At 48.2% G+C, this 22,230-nt stretch overlaps 1 protein-coding gene across 5 annotated transcripts in view; it reads right to left on the bottom strand.

Annotated features, from left to right (window-relative positions):
- LOC138567641 (zinc finger protein 182-like) overlaps positions 1-22,230 on the bottom strand; it is a 218,580-nt gene that overhangs the window by 40,761 nt on the left and 155,589 nt on the right. For all 5 annotated transcript variants that reach the window (XM_069646099.1, XM_069646100.1, XM_069646101.1 and 2 more), the window contains one exon: positions 15,936-16,026. The gene's annotated coding sequence lies outside the window, so the exon portion shown is untranslated. The remainder of the gene's footprint in view (positions 1-15,935; positions 16,027-22,230) is intronic.

Here is a 22,230-nt window from a genome sequence, read left to right as displayed (position 1 = left end):
TCGTCGTCCCATGGCGTCAAGCTTCTTTCCCTCGCCATCCGGTGGGGAATTTGAAGATGAAGCCGATGCCCCCCCCCGCTTTCTTCTTGGCCGCTGCTGAGACGACCGAATCCGGGGTCGGCTGTTCCCTAAGGCACAACGGGACGGCGTCGGGGACCCGGTACTTCTTCTCGTACCGGTCCCTCTTGGCAGGTGTCGTGGACTGGTTCTTGAGGAGGGTAAGTCCCTCGTCCCAGATGTCATCCAGCAACGGCACCGCGAGGACCGTCTTCCTCTTGGCCTTGCGCCGTTGGTAGAGGAAGCCATCCTTCTTCTCTTCGGGGCAGAGCTGAAAAAGCTTGGATGCCCTGGCAATCATGGCATGGAAGGAGCCAATCTCGTCGGGCGGGGACGCCCGAGGAATCGGAGACGGGAGGTCAGTCCCGTCGTCACAACCGTCGTCATCCATCCCGGTCGTGGCCGTGTCTGTTCCCGTGTCGTCCCTCGGGACCGGGAAAGGCGACAAAGGCTGAGAAGGCCGAGAGGGCTGAAGGGGCACTGGGTGAATTCTCCTCCTCTTGTTTGGAGGGCTTCCCGACGGACCCGGTTCAGCTGGGCCGTCCGTCGGCGGTAGGGGCAGTCTCGTCCTTATGTCCGTGCATAAGGCTGGCTTGGATTGCCATCAAAATGGCCGCCGAGTTGTCCTGCGGCTCAGGCTGCGACAGGCACGACGGTTGCTCCTCATCCACGGGAACCTCGTCGTCGTTGCCACCCTCGCTCTCGTCGGCCCCCTCGTCTGAATTCTTCCCGTGGGACCGGGCCTCTTCCAAATTCTCGGTCAGTTCCTTCTCGGAGGTTGTGTCCGTGTCCGTAACGGCCACCGGCCCACCTCCTCTTATTCCACCGGGGTCATCACGGGGGTCTTCTCGATGGGCTTAAAAGAGGATTCCCTCTGGGGAGGCAGGGAAACTCTGGGCCCAGAGGTCGCCTCCACTGGGATAGCCTCCACAGGCTTCGCCAGGGCCGCAGCGACTCCCTCGATAGAGGCCTTAGCCGGGTGAATCAAGGCCTTCACCACCTTGGGCGCGCTTGAGGCCTTCACCTTAGGGGGAGGGTCACCGCCTCGCTCCCCCTCGGCCGGTTCCTTCGAGATCGACCGGGGCCTCTCCAGAAGCTTAGCCGGGTTCTCGGGTTTTCTCTTCCCCGAGCCAGAGCGTTGGCTCGTGGTTGATGGCGTCGGTGAAGGTGCGCCCTGCCTGGCAGCCGAGGAGCCCGACCGTTCGGCGCTCCCGGTGCCTGCGGACTCGCGGTGCTTTGCCTTCTGTTGGGCCCTTCTCACCGGGGTGCCCTCACAGGACTTAGAAGACCGCTCAGACTTCTTCTCGCCTACTGGGCTCTTGCCTTCCAGCCAGTTGGAGACGGGTCCGACGATCCCTCATAGTCCGATCCGACATGTTCATGCAAAACGCACAGTCCTTCTCCACGTGCGTTTTGTCCTTGTGTAGGCAGTAAAGGCATTTCGAATGCTCGTCCTCCTTGAACACATTTTGTAGGTTGCATCCAGGGCAGATCCTGAACAGTTTGCCGGGAGTCGAGCTTCCCTTCTCCTGGGCCATGTTCTTCTCGTCCGCGAGGTAGGCCTCAGACACTTCTGGAATCCTCCAAGAAGAGTAACTCGACGAAAACTTCAGCCTTGAGGGGCGTAGATAAATCCGAAATGGGTCCCCGTTGATCGGAAGTAGAAACGGTGGAGCTTGAGGCTCGATTAAACCGAAAAATGAGATAAATCTCTTTGAAAAAGCGCAAAACGCAGTAAAGCTCGAGAGCTATAGCACGAGGACTCCCAACACTTGAACGTGCGGTAAAAATCTGAGGATGGCTGACAGGGGCGGGGCTTAGGGAGAGGGCAGTCATTGGCTGGGGAGAGTATGACCCAGAGATCAGTGATTGGTTACTACTAAGAAAGATAGATCAGCAACGAAACTGATACTGATTTTCTCTTTACCGAGGATTCCCAGCCTGACGACGGGGAATATTCATGAGCATGTGAATCCATGCCAGACCCCATGCTGGAGAACACTTATGCCATGATTGTTAACAGGACCTTTTTAGTTTTCTGTGCAATATAATATAGCTATAACAAGTTTTGTTGTCAACTTCGGTTTTTACAGTTTTCATTTTTTCTGGTGCAAGGGTATCAATTATTGTAGATGTGATCTTCTGAAATTGTATCACTAATGCCTCAGTATCCTGGGAAGGAGACTGGCTCAAAAGGAATGGTATGGAACGGTTAGCAAAGGCTTCAGGAGTAACCTTACTTAAATTGCGTACTCTCTAGGTAGGTCTAGGTTAGCAGTTAACTCGATAAGGTGCACTAGGCAGCAAAAGATCAAAGGAAATAAGAAAATGGTCTGTCCAGGCAGCACTACATATAAAGGGGTGCATCGGCCACCTTTACTGCCTAAAAATAGGCAAACACTGCCAAATAATAAAGATTGGGAGCAAAAATACTCCCAATAAAAAAATGGGAAATGGACATCTAGGATCTTGATCCCCTATCTTCACCTAAACTGATCCATCGATGTGTTTCGAACAGTAGTTCGTGCAGTACCACGGAATTAAACGACTATAATTATGGAGGTCATCTAGCCACACTCCATGCTCGCTCAGCCATCAAACACTCTGCTGACTTCTTGAAGACATTGACCTTGACATCCTCGCTCTTACTGAGAAGTGGTTCAATGCCAGCTCAGTCACTGTTTTTGACTCCCTTCTCCCTGATGGCTACAAGATCATATCCAAGCCCCCCCCTAACTGTGCTGGCAGGGGGGTTGCCTTGATTTTCCCACGAGTGGGTCCCTTCCTCCCTCATACCCACCCAGCCTTACTCTTCCTTTGAGAGCCTGATTTGCAGGGTGGTTATCTCTCCCTCCTCCTCTCTGACCATTGCCACTATATACAGGCCAGCTGGCTCAACCACCCTGTTCCTCTCCGAATTGGCCGATTTCTGCTTCTCGCTTCTCACAACCACCTCTAAACTCCTTATCTTGGGCGATTTCAACATGCATCTGAACTCCTCTATCACGGCACCCACTCTCTTCCCTGACCTTTGCACCTCACTCTCTCCATTCTCCCTTCTGATCCAACCCACTCGGCTGGACACACTCTTGATGTCCTCTTCCACTCAGATATTCCACTCTCCTCCCCACTGATTACCCCTCTCTCCTGGTCAGACCACCCTATCCTCTCCTCTCACATGGGTCCTCTCGGCCCTCTGACCACACCTCCTCAAGTCGTGTCAACCTCGTTGATGAACATCTGCTCGATGAAACAAGTGTCAGCTGCTGCCTTCGCATCCACCTTCATTCCCCTCTCTTCCCCCACCGCAGACTCTACTACTGACTCTGCTCTCAGCAATCTCCATCTGGCCATTACTAACACGCAGGACATTCTTGCCCCAGTCATGAAAATCCACCTGAAACCTGCCTCTAAGCGTAATACCAGGTACGACTCTGAACGTGCAGCCCTGAAACGCAAGTGCAGAGCTGTGAAACAGAAGTGGTAGACCTCTGGCTCACACTCTGACAAACTGGCTTGTTGTCTGCTCCAAAGACAATACAGACTTTTCATCCGCGCCAAGAAAAGGGCCAACATCCAGGCGTGTGTCTCTGGTGCATCCAACCACACGGCGGAACTCTTTAAATCTGCAGGGAACTAGACAACCCTTCCGCTGTCTCCAGCTCACCCCTTCCCTCCCAAACCCTGTGCAATGCATTGGCCACAAACTTTACTACTAAACCTCAGAACATCCTGAGCACCCCTGCAACCCTCTCCCCCTTGCCTCCTTTCCTTGCCTCCTTTAGCCTCCCATCCTCCTTCCTTTCTCTCCTCCTTCTCCCCTATCACACCTGCTGAGGTCTCCAGAGTTGTCCGCTCCATGAAGGTCTCCTTCAAACAGGTCTCCCCCTGCTCCCCCAGAATCATTAAGGACAATATTGGCTCTCTTGCCCCTGCACTTGCTGATTACTGCAACCACTCTTTTTCAACTGGATCCTTCGCCTCCTCTCTCAAGCACTCCCTGTTAGGCAGAAACCTGTGCAGTTCCCTCTGGGACCACTGCAAAAGATTTAAGACTACAGGTGTTTGGCAGTAAACCCACTTGGTAGCAGTCTGTACCACACAGATTCACTTGGTAGCTGTGGCTGAGCAGTCAGACTTCCTTCAATAAGAGTTAGGCAGTATACAGAGTATTCACAATAGGTCAAAAGAACACGGTAGAGCAAGTAAACACTGACCAGGGCTTGGTGTAAAAGAGATATAATTATTTATTTAAAACCACATCTAGAAAAACACACAGGCACTAATAGTAAGCAATTCAAAAACACAGTCACTAAAAGATATACACTCCCTTAGAAGAATATTAGACAAGTCTTAAGTAAAGCCCCACAATTTTCAGACAGCGGTGAGCGCTTAACGCAGATGGCACTCTAATAATTCGTTTTAAAAGGGAGAGAAAAGCAGAGAATAAAGTGAAACAGATCCCAACACTTTTACAAGAACACAACAAGAGACGAAGGCAAAGTAAAACCGTGAAGTTAGAGTTCACTAGGCCGGATCCACTTTAAGAGGATCAAACAAAATGTGTCCAAGGTCACACGGTTGCAGTGCACAAGAGTCTTGCAAAGGTTCAAAAAGAGTTGGACCAAAAGAAAGGGACCAGTTAGAAGGTCAAGGCGGCCAGCCCAGTCCAGAAGGTTAAGGGGTTATTATTACCTTGTAGCAATCTTTAGAAAGGGAGGCCTGGTGGACACGGTACCTTAAAGTGGTGAGAATACTCCAGCGGGGGCAGTTGTTCCTGGCAGCGGATGCAAGTCGGTGCTTCGTCCGGGGGAAGAGAGGATCTCGTCGGGGAGGAAGACAGGAGTCCGTTGCACTGCCAGGGAAGAAACCAGCCACGGGGTTCTCAGGTAAAAGGAGCGGTCCTTTAGTTCGCGGTCCAGTGGTAAGTGGCTATCCGGTTGCCGGGGTGCTTGGCACGGGCAATCGACCACAAGCCGGGCTGGGGTGCGAAGCGAAGAAGGTAAACTGGTTGTGCCCACCAGTCAGGGGAAGAAGCCTCTCCAGCCGGGAGATCTTCTCTGTCGTCGGGAAGTGGTGAGTCAGTTCCGCAGGGCTCCACCGGTGGTGTCATCGTGGTAGGTCGGCTCAGCTTCTCCCTCGTCGGATTCTCAGGTCCTGTGGCAACTTCTGAAGTTCCAGTCCCCAAAACCCTGCTTTTATGCAGCACACCCCAATTCACTCATTCTAGCTGTCAATCAAACATGCTAAGTGGTGAGCCGGCCGGCTCACCACTTGGGCCAATCACACAAGAGTGCGACTTGAGTTACCAAGGTAACTCAGTCCAGGATGCCTAAACCCCCTCCCACCCCCCCTGTGGTACCCAGACAGAGTGGCACCACTTTTGGAGGCTTCTGTTGAGAAGCCCGCCAAAAAGTGCAACAAAGGGCTCGACTTGGGTTGGAGTCACAGAAGAGAACACAAACGCCATTTTAGAATCGAGTCCTGGCAAAAAATACCAACCGGCGAATTAATATTAATTAAATAAACCGGCGGTATGTTCGAGGCTATGAGAATTAAATAATTAAAGTTGGTAGCCTCGAACAATAGGAAAATCCCATAGGGAAATATTTGCGGGCGAATATAAAAAGTAGTTTCCACTGCCACCAGCCAAAACCCGATCAGGGTGGACGGGGACGTGCCCCCTCGACTAACAGACCCCAGGGCAATCGAATTGCCCCGACCAGTACGTCCACAATATGATGGTTTGTACTGGTTTCTGTTAATAATTTGGGACTAGTAAAGCCAATGGTGACTTTACATGCCCTGGGAGACAGTAGTCAGTCCCAGGGTATGGAGTCAATGGTGGGGTGTCACTATGACACCCCTGTGTTACTGCACGGAGGGTGCTGTGTAACACACATAGTAAAAACACATGAGACCCTATGGAGTAAAGGACCCCATAGCCCATAAAACACATTACCAGTCAAAGGAACACCATAAATCATGTCCAAGAGTGGGAGAAAAAGAGACTCACTCTTGGCAGGAGAAAAAAACAAACTCCAGAAATCCAGCAAAGCTCCTGGGGGACTCACTAGGTTAGGAAATTCAGCCTAAAGAGAGAATTCTCCCTAACACTCCCTTGTGCACCCCGTCCTGAAAAAACCTTCAGCATACCCCACTTGTCCAGCCAACTACCGCCCTATATCTATCACCCCCTTCCTCTGGAAACTTCTGGAGAAGCTATCCTTCCACCAACTTACCTCACACACTGAACTTGTTGGTTCCTCCATGACCATCAATCTGGATTCGAAGCATTCAGAGGCACGGAAACTGCTCTTCTGAACACCTGTGAAGAACTGCTTGCATCTCTGGATTCTAACTCTCCGGCGGTCCTCATTCTCTTCTCTGCTTTTGACATGGTCAACCACTCCATCCTCATAAAACGGCTCCATGATACCCTGCGTATCTCGGAGCTGGCACTGGACTGGCTGACCTCCTTCCTCAGTGACCGTCCGTGCCAGGTTAATCTGGGCACGTTCTCCTCCACTATCTCTTTCTCTACCTGCAATGTCCCCCAGGGCACTAACCTCTCTCCCTGGCTCTTTAACACTTACCTTGCTCCACTGGCACACCTCATGTCCACCTTCTCCCCTAACTTCCAGTGTTACGCAGATGACACACAACTCTTCTTCAAACTTTCCTCTGACCCTCTCCTTACTTCTTCCATCATTCCGGACTGCCTATCTGCCATCCAGTCCTGGTACACTTCCAACGATCTCTACCTGAATGCCAGCAAGACTGACATCCTTCCTGCTGAGACTCCTGCTCCCTCTTTCTTCCCCTCACTCTGGCCATCCTCTTTGGGGTCTCCCCTATCTCCTTTTTCCGAAGACAGAAACCTCTTTGACACCTCTCTTTCCTTCCTCCCTCACATTCAGGACCTTGCCAAGAAGTCCCACTTTCAGATCTTCCTTAACAAAGGAATTCTCCCTTTTCTCACTTTTCCACAGAAGCTCAATGTCTCCAGAGCTCTAGTTCTCTCTGGGCTAGACTATTGCAATAGCCTTTTCCTGAATCTACCCTCTTCCGCTAATCCAGAATAGGGCAGCAAGTGTTATCCTTGGCATCAAGCCCAGGGACCACATCTGTCCAGCCCTAAAAACTCTCCACTGGGTCCCGGTTGCTGCAAGGATCAAATTCAAATCCCTCTGTATCATCCATAAGGCTGTCTTGCGCTGGGAACCACGATATCGACAACTTGCTCTTACTATATACTCTCCCTTTAGACCCTTACGTTCCTCTGGTATCAACTCTCTGTGTGTCAGGCGATTGGCTTAACAGAAGGCTAGCAGCCAATGACTTTCCTCAGCTGGCTCCCTCTTATGGAACAGCCTCCTACCCTCTTCCCCTTGAACCGGATCTCCTCACATTCCGGAAGCTCAAGACTTTCCTTTTCACCTCCTCCTTCCCTTCCTCTCTCCTCTGCTAATCCCACAGTTGCTGAGATTGGTGACCAGGGCCCTTAAGTGTCCTTCTGGGCCCTGGCCCCCCACACTCAATCACCTTAAGCCTCTACCCGCTCCGAGCACTTGCCTTGGCACTCACTGGCCTATGCCAATGTAGGCCTGCACTTACCTATTTATTGACTGCTTACCTACTCCCTAGCACTTCCTACACTGGGCACTTACATCTGCTGCTCACTCATGAGCACGGGCACTCCTAGCACTTACCCCCACTCCCTCTTCCCCTCTCCTCTCTCTGCACTTGCACATTCTGAATGCTCACAAGACCTAGTAGGTCAATTCTATTCTTCATTGTTTTAATTGTTTTCAATCCCATGTTTCCTCCCTGTTTCCCTGTGGGCGCTTTGAAATACAATTTACTTGCTGTATAAGTGCCGTAACAAATGCACAACAAGTAAATAAATAAATAAGTGTATCTTTTAATATGCATGAATAACTTTGTGAAAAGAAGCATTTCTCACTAAAGTAATTCTGTTTTACAGTTGAACATATACCTGTTTATAAAAATACTCCTATGGGGGACGGGACTCATGTTTTTACTCCCTAAAAATCATTTTACTCCCAACTTTCAGAAATACAGAGTAAAATACTCCCACTTCCAAAATCTTATCTGGAGCACTGTGCCCTGGGAAAAGTGGTACAAATGGGCGGGGGGACATCCTAAGATTGTGACTAAGCACCCAATCCAAGATATTACTGTCCCTATGTGGGGAACTTCCTTGTGCTGGTTAAGGCCCATAGCAGAGAAAGCGGACAATACAGCACTAGCTTCCAGGTCAGAGTTGAAAATGCCCAGTGATGAAAATCGCCAAGAACCAGCACATATGAAGAGGTCTTCAATAGGTCCCTAAGGAGTGACAAAATGTGTTCTTCAAAACACAGCGTTTTGCAGTGGTCTATAGAGAACAATGAGAGCCGCCACAGTGGTATTAGGGTTGACACTGAGCTTAAGATGTAGGCACTCACAGCTATCCAGCACATCTATATTAGATAAGTGCCATTTCCATGAATCGCGTGCAATTATGGCAACACCCCCGCCTCTAGCACTGCTGCGATCGGCTCTAAAGATCTTAAAGCCTGGAGGAGTGGCATGGGCGTAATTTTAGGGGGGGGGCAGGGGTGTTTGTCCCCCCAACTTTCATGGCACACGATTTTGTCCCCATTCATTTGAATGGGGCATTTTTTTTTCAGATGACATGTCCCCCCCAACATTTTCAGCAACGTTACTCCACTGAGGAGTGGCAAGTAGAGCTGCACGTGTGGTTGATCCCATGTAATCATGTCTCAAACAGAAATAGACAATCCAGATTCATAGTAAGTATCATATCTGATATTTCAGGAGCATGTTGCACCAGAGATCTGGTATTAAGGAGGACGAATTGCAGGATGGACGTCCCAGTACCAAAAAATTCGGACCACGTGTTTCCTTGCTATCCCCAATAAGAGGGGGAATGACATGCATAGCATGAGTTCCCACTGAAATAGGGTCCGGAACATTGTCCAGTAAAATGATCATCAGGACAATATCCAAATTGCCACTCCCCAAATCTGAAGACACATCTTCCAAGAAAGCACCCAAAAAGAGGCTAAGGACTACTGATGGTGAGTGGGTAGATGGCATAATACTCACTGGCATATTGTTTTCAGGGAACACAATATTAATCCTGGATCGACCTGTGGGAAGAGAGTTCTTCAACTTAATGTGAATAGCTTAATTGGCACGAGAATCCTTGGGAGGCGGTGTATCAGCTAGTACATGATGCATGGCCAAGATACAGTATAACCGAGGTGTGCCAGGTATTTGGAAGCACTTAAGCTTGTGTATTTAAACAAGATCCTTCCTCAAACAAACAGAACTAGCTGCAGCATCCGGGGGGAACAAGTAGGCACCTCAAACCCACTTAACAATGCAAGGAAAACAGTGAATGTTCCACAATCGGATGCGCTGCCAGCTCACATACGTTATGCATCTATAGCATTAAACATATATTGATTGAAACGTGGATAGATTTTAATTATATTCATAGTCCATGATTCAACACCAGATTTGTATACCAAGATGACAGAGTCGTATGCCAACACGTGTTTCGACCTCCACAGGTCTTTTTCAAGGCAAAACTCAGATGAAAAGTCTTACTGATGAATATCCACTTATCATTGTGCGCAAAGATGTCATTTAAATAGAGTCGGTGTCCTGCATTGTTGAATCATTAGAACAATCCTGGTGCATTTGTCATTCTGTGATTCAGCCTGCCTTGAATAGCATTACATAATTAAACTGTCGTCCGCACACGTCCGTCTCATAGTAGGTTCAGACTTTATTTAAATGACATCTTTGCGGACAATTATAAGTGGATATTCATATAGATGCATAATGTATGTGAGCTGGCAGCGCATCCGATTGTGGAACATTCACTGTTTTCCTACTTGGCCAAGATGTCAGCATATCAGCGATGCTTGGGGCGAGGTGAGTCAATAGTGCAAATGGCGACAGGACTTGTGATAAACCAGAGGGTATCCTCAAACCTACTCTCCTTGGATCCTCTACTCAGGTGGCCAGGGAAAAGCCATCGTTGTTTGATCCTGGCCCTGGAGTTAGAGAAGTGAGGGAGGATTAACTAGGTTATGTTATGTTTATTAAGTTTATATAGCACTTTAATCCAAAGCGCTTTACAATAAAACAACAAGATACAATAATGGAAGAAGCAAGTTAACAATCATGAGACAAACCAGCGTAACAATATGTAGAACAGTTTCCTTGGATATTGGAGATGAGGGAAAAGTGAGAAGGAAGGGAGAGGGGGTAGAGAAGGGAAGGAGAACAAGATTCAGTTATGTGATCAATTATGTGATATAAGGTCAAGTGGATGTGAGAGAAAGGGAAGGGGAGGTATGGGGACAAGGGAGAAGGGAGGAGAGAAGGTAGGAGGTCAAGCGGGGAGTGGAGAAGAAGAGCTTTCAAGGAGGTGAATGTGTATGTGGGGGTGGAGCGGATAGAGAGAGGTAAAGAGTTCCAATGTAGGGGGTCCAGGAGCTGAAAGGAACAGAAGCGAGAAGCAGCACAAGGAAACGGGGGTACAGTAAGTAGAAAGAGGTCAGCGGAGCGGCGAGAGGGAGTTTAGAAGGAGAGGAGAAGAGAGATAGGGAGGAGCAAGGTCATGGAGAGATTTAAAGACCAAACAGAGAAATTGAAATTTAAGTTGGGAGGGGAAGGGAAGCCAGCCGAGTTGAGAGAGTGAGGAGGAAATAGAGTTGCGAGGGCCGCAGAGGCAGAGAGTACGTATGGAGGAGTGGTAGATGGATTTGAAGGGGGTCAGATGAGAGGCAGGGAGTCCAAAGAAGAGAGAGGAACAGTAGAAGAGACGCGAGAAGATGAGGGAAGAGATTAAGAGTTTAGAAGCGTGGAGGTGCGGGAGGACCGGATCTTGCAGATGTTGTAGAGATGGTAAGGACAGGAACGAGAGGTGAGAGAAATGTGGTGGAAGAAGAAAAGGGAGGAGTCAAAGTGGATACCAAGATTGCGAACATAGGTGAGATGGGGAGATAGGAAGGGGGACTGTGGATAGAAGGAGGAGGGCTAGGGGAAAGAGTGTTAGAAGGAAAGAAGAGGACTTCCATTTTGTCTGTGTTAAGGGAGAGTTAATGGGATGACATCCAGTTTTTTATAGCTGTAAGGCAGGAAGATAGTGAGTGATGAAGATCAGGAGTGAAAGAGGAGAAGGAGAGAAAGAGTTGGGTGTCATCAGCGTAGAAGTGGTGGGGAATGCCGAAGGAAGAGATGACGGGAGCGAGAAGGGAGGTATAAAGAGAGAATAGAAAAGGGCCTAGTACTGAGACTTTGGGACACCGTAGTCCAAGGGGATGCAGGGTGAGGTGCGGCCACCCCAGGCGACAGTGTAGGAACGATTGGAGAGGTAAGAAGAAAGCCAGGTGTAGGGTCCCTGGAAATTGGGGAGAGGATACCCACAGCGAGACATGGTATCCCCCTTTCTCTCCTGAAAATCAACCTCACTCTTCCTCAGAGGGGAGGAGACCAGCAGCGAAAAGGGATCAGCAAGGAAACCTTTTAGCGAAGGAGGAAGCTGTGGTGGGTCCTGCAGGAGAACCAAGACGCTGGCAGATGACCCCAGGAAGCTGTGAAACCAAGGGCCAGGTGGGCCGCAGAAGACCACAGGTGGGGAAGCCTCAACTGGCGGAGGTCAGCAGCCAGAGCTGTGGACACAGAAGAAAGAAAAACGGTGACTGACAGCGACCATGGAGCGAGAGCAGAGCTGCTGGCGGGATCCAAGAAGAAAGTGAAGTGGGAGAGGAGCTTACGTGTGAAGGCAAACGTGTCGGCGTTGTCGCAAGTATGCAATGTTATTCCCAGCTAAACTACGAGTGGAACACAATGGCCGAGTGCAGTTCTTTCACACCCCAGAGGAGGCTAATAGGTTTTTGGAGCTGCTACCAAGGGCGCCATACTGCGGGGAGATCAATGAGCACGGCGGAGACCCTCCTTAAGGAATGAAACCATGGAAAATATATACCAATAAGACGAGAAACAAGCCACGGAATGGGCAGGCAGAACACTGTAGCTAAATGGGGCTGTCAGGGTGGCTGGTTGCCCCAGCGCCCTCCATGAAAGAGCATTTGTTTGTTGGGAAGAGGAGGAGGGAGGGTGGTAACTGGTAGGTTGGGGTTGCTGGTGGGGGGTGGGTGTAGGGGAGGGGAATGGGTTGGGATGTTAGTAACCTTCAGAGGTCGTTGGTGCTACATAATCTCACTGGTCATGAGAATTAAGTGTTACTACTGGTTCCGCATTGTGGAATGTTTGGAATGCCCAAACACTTGTAAACATAAAATGGAAAACTCACTGAATAGGATGACATGATACATCAGGGCCCTGAACTGCCCGTCTAAATGTCACAAAATTGTTTTATATATGCAGCGACACCATGTGGACATAGCATTTCTGCAAGAGACTCACCTAACCCCTGGCAGGGAGGCGAAATTCGAGCAGAGATGGGGCTGTCATCGCTATTTTTCCTCATACTCCACGCACTCCCAAGGGTTGTGTATAATGCTGCGAAACTCTGTAGGGTTTTGACTAATTGCCCAGAGCAGAGACCAGGAGGGGTGGGCCATAATAGTAAGAGAGACAGGGTGGTCACAGCTCTTTACAGCTCTTTACACAGACAACATGGTGCTTTATATCTAGGACCCAGAGCAAAACCTGGGCCCTGTCATGATGGACATGGTGACCTTCGGGGACTACTCTGGACTGTAAAGATCTTACACATGGCATGGGGTTGCCTGAGGGTCTGACAGTTTTGGTCACAGGTCTTCGAGGCGCTAAGTGGAATAGTGGGGAGGACATGCAGCAGAAACCACTGACAGCACTATTGGGGGTACACCAAACATGTCCCGAAGCATGCCAGGAAGTTAGCTGGGCTATTATTGCTGTTAGCTAAAAGACGGGTGGCACTGGTGTGGGGTAACACTCAAGTCCCCAAGGTGAAGCAATGGCAGACAGAAATCCTATGCTGCAACAAAATGGAGACAAAATATGGGCGGCTTGCGCAACCACAGTCTAAACCCAAAGACATATGGGGACCATATACACATTACCTCATAACACAAAATCGCCAGGATGGGGAGGACAACTGAAACCACCTCACATCCTCCTCCCATCATTGGATTAATGCATTGATCTAGCTCAGCGAATCGGTAGCAGAAACACTGGCCACACTTAACAGCATATGGACAATTGTTAAGAGAGGAAGAATGTATTGTACCACTACACTGCAAGTGATGTTGGAGGGGGGGTCTTGCTGTTTTATGAAGCCATCACCCTGCTATGCAGACGGCACGTTTTGTTATCTTTTTCTACGACAGAAAAGACAATAATAAGAGTTTTAAATTATTTCTTTTCTTAGAAAGAAACCCGAAAGAGCCTAAAGGAGGCGTGGAGCTGCTTCTGAATATTGAAGGAGTGGGCACAAGTACAACTGGAACTGTTTTGCACTTGGGGAAGGGAACCCCAAGTTTCTGTGGAACTGTCTTGAACTTGGGGAAAGGAATCCCAAAGTTTTGTGGAACTGTCTTGAACTTGGGTAAGGGAACCCCAAGGTTTTGTGGAACTGCCTTGAACTTGGCAAAGGGGAGCTGATAAGTACGCCAGGGGCTGGAAGAGGCTCAGAACTTTGGAACACTATTTCTTTTATTGATGATATCCCTGCACATTGTTTAGCTTTAGTTGTGAGGGCGAGTATTGGTTAGTTTCTTTAGGTAGGGAAATCCCACCTTAAGATAGGGCAGGTTAGGCCTTTAACTATCCTGACATTTGAGTAAATAAAACATTTTATTTGAACTTTGGATCTGTTGTCTGTGTCTTGCTTCATGAAGCCTTCACAGACCATCAATAATAATATTGCAGCCAAAACTCCAGGATTAAGGGGGTGCATGGTGGCACTAGCAGTATAGGAACAAGGGCAAGAAATAAAGAAACTATGAGGTACAGAAGCTACTTGATCACGTATTCAAGGCACAGCAGGAATAAAGCTGGTGGCGGTCATTGCTCAGTGTGTCCAGAACGGACCAGCAAAGACCGGCTATTTGAAGATGCACCGGTGCTGTTGCGTCTCATCAAAAATAAGTAGCCCAAGCTACTAGGTTTGCTGGAAAATGCATTCAAACCACACAACACAGCGATTCAATCACGCAACAACGTTTTCCCCAGTGCAGACCCGCTGATAAAGCGCTAGCAGTTGTAAACAAAATAAATCAGAGCTTTGTTATTATCATATCAATCTAATCAGTACAATTTTACTAAGATAGACTAAGCACCCGTTGGGTGAAAGTCCCAGGCATTAGGTGCCCAAAGCCTTCCTTGATGTGCTTGATGTCATGTCGGGCTTCTGGGCACCTGATGCCGAGAATTTCAACCCTCCCCACGTAATCCACATAAAACAACTTCCTTATACATTCATGTTACTTTTTTTCAATACAAGACAAGATAAAACATTATATATGTTGTGCATCTATGAAAAAAGCATTCAGAAATGGACATCTAGATTGCACATACACCAATGATGTTATTAAAGTTCTACGGAAATATAGACGATTGCTGCCCTCGATGCAGATCCCCTGGGGCTGCACATCTAGATATGCTGGTATCCGGTAATATTATCCCCATATATATGGTCACCATACATAATGTCGCCGGGAAAAGGTTGTGGTGACCATATATATGGGGTCAAGGGGAGCGGGTGTTGCAGAGGTGTCCCCTGCTCCCCTTGAGAAAATAAAATGTGCTTTGGAAGGTTGCAGGGTTGTTCCTCGCATGTTCAATGTAATAACGTCTCTGCAAAAAACGGCAATTTTTTGGTGACTTTTTTGCCAGGCGACATTTTTGCAGGGACATTATCACATGGAACCGATATGCTCTGGTCATGACCATTGCTTTCAAAATATATGTCTAATATATGTGCTGCATTGTCCTCGATGATGGGCTTGACTGCACCAGCAGACCCTCACTGGCGCTTGTTGGTTTGCTATGACATAAGGGTGGGGGCAAAACGCAAGTTTGTCAATATAGACTTTTTGTTTCAGAAAATGTGAAACTGGTATGGTGCATACATTCTAGAAATAGTGCAGACACTTTATGGTTTGAAACCCATAAACATGTATGAACAAGTATATGAGATTAATAGATCTAACTTGTTGTTTTACTGCTCTTGTTACGTGTCCAAACCTGTCAATTGTTGTTTAACTGATGTATTTGAGGAGTGATATTTTGGGGGCGGGGGGACTCTAATAAGGAACTGACAAAAGTTCTGTTGACATGCTTTTGAGTTAAAAGCGTCTTCCACCTTCCCACTGAGACATCAAGGCATAAATACATTTAGAAACTGTTTTCATCTGCTGTCTGCATTCATGAACTGCAGGGACGTATGGTAGGGTCTGTGCCAAGACAACAGTCGAAGTTAATTTTCCCGAGTCTCATTGTCCCGTACCACAAGGTGGACATGGCGAACAAGGCTTAGTCACAGAGTTTAGGGCATGCAAATGTAAATGATGCTGCATAGAAAACATGTTTACAATAGATCACTATGAGGTGTGAAGCGGGTGCACAGAGGATTTCTGGAGAAACAGTGGGAGGGGTGCCCATTCCTTTAATATGACAGGAATTGATTCTCAGTTTTTCAGGGGGGTGTTGCTATAAATAATATTATATTGTGAATTATGTTTTATATAACATCGAGTTAGAAACAAAGTAATTCAGTGCCTCCCTAATTTGCCACCTCTATGATTTTATGGAAATTATGCCAATGTATTGCACGTTCAAAAATAATCAAATAAGGCTAGATTATAAACAGAGTGTGTACTCACCATCTCCTCTCACAGAAATATATTTTGCATCTCCCTCCCTTCTTCCTGTGGCTTCAGCACTTAATATGTACTTTGATGACAGAATGGATTGCTATCAAAACAATAATAAAAAAGACGGTAATCATGATTAGAGCACTGCCAATAGTAACCCATGTCATCAAAAGTAACAAAATTACCAAAACATGTTTTGCTACAATATGTGGTACACAAGTGGTCTTTATCGTAGTTAACTCTGCTGTTGTTCATGATCCCCACTACTTCCTTTTCGAAATAACTGAGAAATGTTCAAAGCAAGAGAAATTGGTATCCAGCACTTTTCATTGCTGTGATGCTGGAAATGCATTGGAGGGACAGGGCCTCCCTGTCCTTGTCCTGTAGTCCTTTTTCATTTGTGTTCTGTATTGTGTTCTGCCCAGGAGTCCATGTGGGACTTCCTATTTTTGTTTAGGTGTACAGACCCATAGGATACCCTTATGGCACCCATGGGTGGGGCTACAATCCTGTGCCCCTAGTGTATGTTGTTGGGCACCTGTGTGTGGCCCACGGAGCAGGGTATGGGCTGGTGGCAACTCCATGCTGAATTTGACAGGTGCTCTGAGTATCCTCCATTTTGGGGCTACCCAGGCCCTGCCATTGGAATCAGCTGATTCCTGATAGGAAACAAGATGGCCCCTGTGGCCTCCTGCTTTCTATTGCCTGTTACCTTGTTTTCCCAAAGACCTGGGAAGCCCTGACTCTGTCCCTTCCCCCTGACTGGCTGTTGGGTGGAAGTTCCATATATTGTATTGTAGTGAAGTCCAGGCCAGACTGGATGGAGCCTTCCCAGTGACTGTATGTTGTGGGTACACCCTGTGGGTTGGACCTGGGTGAATGGAGTGTGTGACCAATATGCACTTCTTGTTGTGGATTCTGGTTTCTGGTATGAAATACAATGACTGAGCCCTGCCAGAAACTGGTATGAATGCAGTGTGTAGTGTTGAATGGCTGGGTACATGTCCCAATACACATTCCTTGTTGTGAGTGTCTGAGAGGGAGGAGAATGGCCTGAATGCACTGTATGCCTGATTGGCTGACTAACTGCCCTTCTGAGTGATTGGTTGCCTGAGTGTAACCCAGCAGAATGAATGGGAGATCAACTAGTATATCTGGGGGCCTTTCACTGCTAGAAATCATTCAGAAGCTGAAGTTGATACTTGAAGCTTATCCTTGAAGCCCAGCTGGAAGAAGATTTCCTGCTGTATTTGCTTCGACCTGATCCGAAAGCTGTCACCGAGGACTGATCCGAGAGAGGACATGGTTAGGCGGCCTCTTCCCGAGCTCCATGGGACCATCGAGCACCGCTAACCTTCGCCGAAGCTCTCTGGAAGTCAGACCATCGACAGGCGAACGAAGAAAAGCACCGGACATTCCGTCCACAGTCGTCGACCAGGGTTCGCAGGTTTGCTATAACTGCTGGAGGCCTGTCGAAGCCGCATTGCCCAGAAGCAGAGAGCGCTTGATGCTGTGCCATCGACGACCGGAGCCGCAACGCTCCATTGGTTAAGACATTCAAATTGAAGGAATCTCTCGCCAGCACCGCCGACCACTTTGTCCCGCCGGAGAAAGTCGAGGCCATTGACGCGCCAAGGAGAATCCGCCGGTGGGTTTCCCATCACCGAAAGACTGCAGAGACGCTGGACGACTCGACGCCCTTGCTGGGCCAAAGTTCTTCATAGACTCTTTGCGGTCCTCCACTATCGACATCGAGGTGCCCTGCACGCCACATCCTCGCAGGACGTCTTCAACTCGTCGTCGATGAGCACCGCCAGGACCGAAGCTACTTCCTCAACGCCATCAAACCTTTCATCGAGGATCATCGACGCCAAGTTCACCTTCTCCGAGGCCCATCGACGACCCGTGGCTCCTGCTTTAAAGGGAGTCACTCAAGAAGGATCCATCGACGCCTCCTCGAGGGACTCTGCTATTCCACGTACATTGGGGTGGTAGAAACACTGTAGAAAGAAATAAGACTAATTGAACAATATATGGATTGGGCTTGTAGTATACCTTTATTTTACAGGTTGCCCAGGTTGGGGGATCTCCACACAGAACGGTGTCTAGTGGTAGGGGCCAGTATTCTGCCGATTGTTCTTCTATGCCTATTGTTGGTTACCTTTATTAATTGATTTGTGTGACATTTGACCAGCGCCCAGTTGATGCACTTTAATGAAATCTGATAATAATTGTAGTACCACTTAGAACTGTATATATTTGCCATTGTAGATTAACTGAGCACAAAGTGAGTTATTGTGATTGTGTATATAACCGTGAACCTTAATTATATAAAGACTGTTTTCACTAATACAGTGTGTGGGCATTACTTTGTGGGTGCTTGGGGACTACACTGTACTTAAGAACCAGCCCGCATCACCTCCGGAGAAGCTAGGCCTTGACTGTTCGTCCATTGCTACTGTAATAGAGAATCTTGGCTGGGGTCCTCTGCAACTCTCCTCTACCATATAGAGAGAAGGTGTACAGACACCACCTGCAGTCTTTAAATTTGCGGACTACGCCGTACTGTTAGCAGCATCGCCACAGGGGATTGAGGACAGCTTTGGCGTCAGTCGTGAAGAGGTGCAGGGATTTAAGACTAACTCTCAACATTAGTTGTCCCCGGAGGATAGCTCAGTGGCAACGTGCTCGCCTTGGAAACAAGACGACACGAAGCAACACAGGTTCAATCCCCGGGTCCGCGCTTAGAAACCTATGGGTATTAAGCACGTGATAAATACGCAACTAAAAGACATATTCCTGTAACAGAGCCTCGATGCCCACGGGCTGTGTGAGCGCTTTAAAAATGCAAATAATAAATAAATAAAATTAATAAAACGAAATCCATCGTCGTCAAACCCAAATTTGTGAAATACCAGAATATTGACATTAGAATTGCTGATCATGGGCTGGAGCAGGTTAGGTTTTATGATTATTTGTGTATAAGGTTCCACGAGAATGGCCAATGGACACCCCAGGTGGAGAAAGCATGTATAGTGGGGGAGGAGGGTACCTTTTTTTTTTATCGACATGGAAGACATGCTGTTGCCCCTGCATTAGAGCTATACAGGAAAAAAGCTGTTACTGCTGCTATTTACGGGGCAGAACTTTGAGGCTACGCTAATATAACTGGTTTATGTGTAGTGGAAAGCGTTTTTGAAGAGCTTGTTTATGTTGGCCCCTGGATCTCCTAATGCCCTCTTGCACCTGGAGGTTGACCTTTGTCCCATTTATGTTATTCTTTGTATGAAGCCAGCCCTATATTGTGTTCGACTCCGGTGTACCCCTTGTTATGAAAGATTTCATTTATGTGTAATTTTCCCTCCAGTTGTGGACCCCCCAAACCTTTTGTTTGGCTATCCTATCCTGACTTTTTATCAGTGGAGCCCAGCCTTCAGCTGTGCTCCCCTAGGCTTTTTCTCACTTTTTATGGGGAAACCGATACATCCTTCAGAATATCAGTACTGGGAAACTATGTTTCCCTTAGTCTTTGACTATGTTGCCATTTCTTGACAACTCTTTAACAGTACACAAAGTACCTTTCAGTACCGTGCGCTGGGGTCCTTTTTGTTTTATGGCCCTAGACACCCTCGAAGGACTTTTTGGTGATTGTACAAGTGTGCCTGGGACAAACTGGTGGCAGCAGTTGCTTTTAATATGCGTTTTACTTCTTTTTACTAAATCACATTGCGTTTACCACGTTTGGTTCAAGACTGTCGCTAGGTCCGAAAATGGCTGAGCCACTAAGTCTTTTGCTCTGTCCCATTGCCATTTTGTCCCTTGCCTTCACCCAGGTCCAATAACCCGGGTTTTCCTTATTTGAGCATGGGTAGTGATGGTGCGCGTCAGGGGGCAGACCCCATGTGTTGGGTCTGGCGCAATGCGTTGTGAGAATATACCGTGTCGGTGGTGGCATGAAAATATGCATGAGGGCAGTGATAATGGTGCGCATCGAGGCAGGACCCCGTGCGTGGGCCTGGTGCAAAGTGTGTGAGGGGCAGGGGGTGACCGCGCTGTTATAAGGAGCTATGATGACCGCGCTGTGATGAGGAGCAGCAATGGTAAACCTTTTTATGAACCAATATGAACAGGTCCATGCTTTCTCCAATACAGACTTCAACAACCTGATCCATAAATGGTACCGATAAATCGATGATGTTTTGATGATATGGTCAGGCACATCAGACCAACTTGAGACCTATAAGGAATACCTAAAACACAATCAGTTTGGGATCGAACTAACAGAGTCACATAGTGATCACACCATTGACTTCTTAGACATCAAAATCACTGTGAATAACAAAGGACTGAAAACTACCATCTACACAAATCCTACCGAAGTTAATTAGGTCCTGTTTGCAACAAGTTGCCACTGCAGAATTGTGATAGACAATATCCCAAGAGGGGAATTTATAAGAGCCAACAGAAACTTCAGTACGAAGCAGGCGTTCCAAGCGGAATGCAATCTATTACAAAATAGATTCTCAGTGAGAGGATACATGGAGAGGGCGATTGAATTAGAAATCACAATGGCAACCAACAGGGCTCCGAAAACGCTACTGACTCCGAAAGCCAGTTCTGAACCACAGAAAAATGTCATGATATGTGACCAGGTTTTATCAAGACTGTCACCAGGTGCAGAGAATACTCAGCAAAAACTGGCACCTTCTAAGCATTGACTCGGACATCCAACAATGGATACCGGCCAGGCCCCAAATCTCACACACCAAAGCGCCAACACTAGGTACCATGCTCAGCCCATCATACACCGCACCCCCTTCCAAAACAGAGAACTTAAATTGGCTCACATCAACAAAAGCTGCGGGTTTCCACAAATGTGGAACTTACATCATGGGCCTCATGCGCTGAATGCTTAGTCTATCTACTTTAGCGAGACCCAATGCCACGAACTCACCCAATTTATAAATTGCAAATCCAAATTTGTCATTTCTGATGCTTGTTAATCTGCTTAGATTCACATGCTGTGCATATGGTCCGACATCCAGTGGTAACCGCAGAGTATTGCATCTTGTCTTTCGGGGACCGAAAGGGGACGTCGGCATAGGCGTGTCTGTAACACTATCCCTATCGCGACGTGTGTAGTACCCAAAATCTCTCACGCGCCGAGGTCCCTCAGATTGTTTTTTTCCGCCCAGATAAGTGGTCGCCCTATAGCAGAGCTCTTACTAGAGACATTGTTTATCTTACCGAATTGCCGGTTTATTCCCCGTTAAGTCATTCGCCAATCACTACAACCTCGACAAAGACTACAGGAGAATTGGCTACGGCTGTGGATTCGGCGCCTAAGATCCGGCGGCCGGATTGTCCACGTGGTCGGGCCCTCTGGCTGATCTATACAGTAGGGAGAGTGGGGTCGGGGTGGCCATATTGTTTAGGTCTTTCCTCCTTTCCCCTCTTTTCCCTTTTGGTCAAGTCATCCTTCCCTTTTGCTATGGAAAGGACTCCCTTTAGATTCTGCCCTAAGTGTAGGGTCAGATATCCTTGGAAGGACGATCACAGGACGTGTAACGCCTGTCTCCCTCTAGAGCATGACAAGAAGCGGTGTGCAGCGTGCAAACTCCTTCGGCCCAAAACCCTAACGGAGCGCCATGTAAAGCGGTGGGCCGCGTACGGCATGTCACGCGTGGAGCCTCTCTCCCCCACCGCCACACCAGGCGAAAGTGACGGGGGTACTTCGGATGACCAAACGTCCAACGCGGATGTTATAGACCTTGAGGCGGACACTTCTAGGTATGCCACGGCCGTCCCCGACCCTTCCATGCTCGACTTTGGTCTTGCTACAGGGACCACACCCGGCGACAGGGGTGTACAATCGCACCGCAACACTAAGCACACAACCCCTATGCCAATTTCGACGGTTGCATCAAAAAAGGCAAAAGCGCTAACGAGGCAGCCGAAATCCAAGGCCTTCTACCCATTCGCAGCAGCGCATGGCGACTGGGCAAACAAAAAAGACTAACGGCGCTACTCCTAATCTTACACATGTCGAAAGTCGGGAGCCCGACACTTCGACGAGTCCCAAGGCCCCTATAGGCCCAAAAGATACGACTAGGCCTCTCCACAGAAACCCGTCCGCTAAACCTCCTAGTGGCAGGGACGGTCTTTCTTTTTGTCTCTCGACGATTCAGCGTCTATTCAAAGTAGCATTGGAAGGATCGCGGCGGCGGTGGGTCTTATCCCGGTCCCGCCAAAGATTATGGGTCAATCCGCGGAAAGGTTTTTGGTGGATTATGTTCCTGATTCC

The sequence above is a fragment of the Ambystoma mexicanum genome, chromosome 2p (assembly GCF_040938575.1).
Source record: "Ambystoma mexicanum isolate Mex_15411 chromosome 2p, UKY_AmexF1_1, whole genome shotgun sequence".
Taxonomy (NCBI): domain Eukaryota; kingdom Metazoa; phylum Chordata; class Amphibia; order Caudata; family Ambystomatidae; genus Ambystoma; species Ambystoma mexicanum.
Note: the sequence above shows the minus strand (reverse complement) of the source record. Positions and strands in the feature narration are given on the sequence as shown.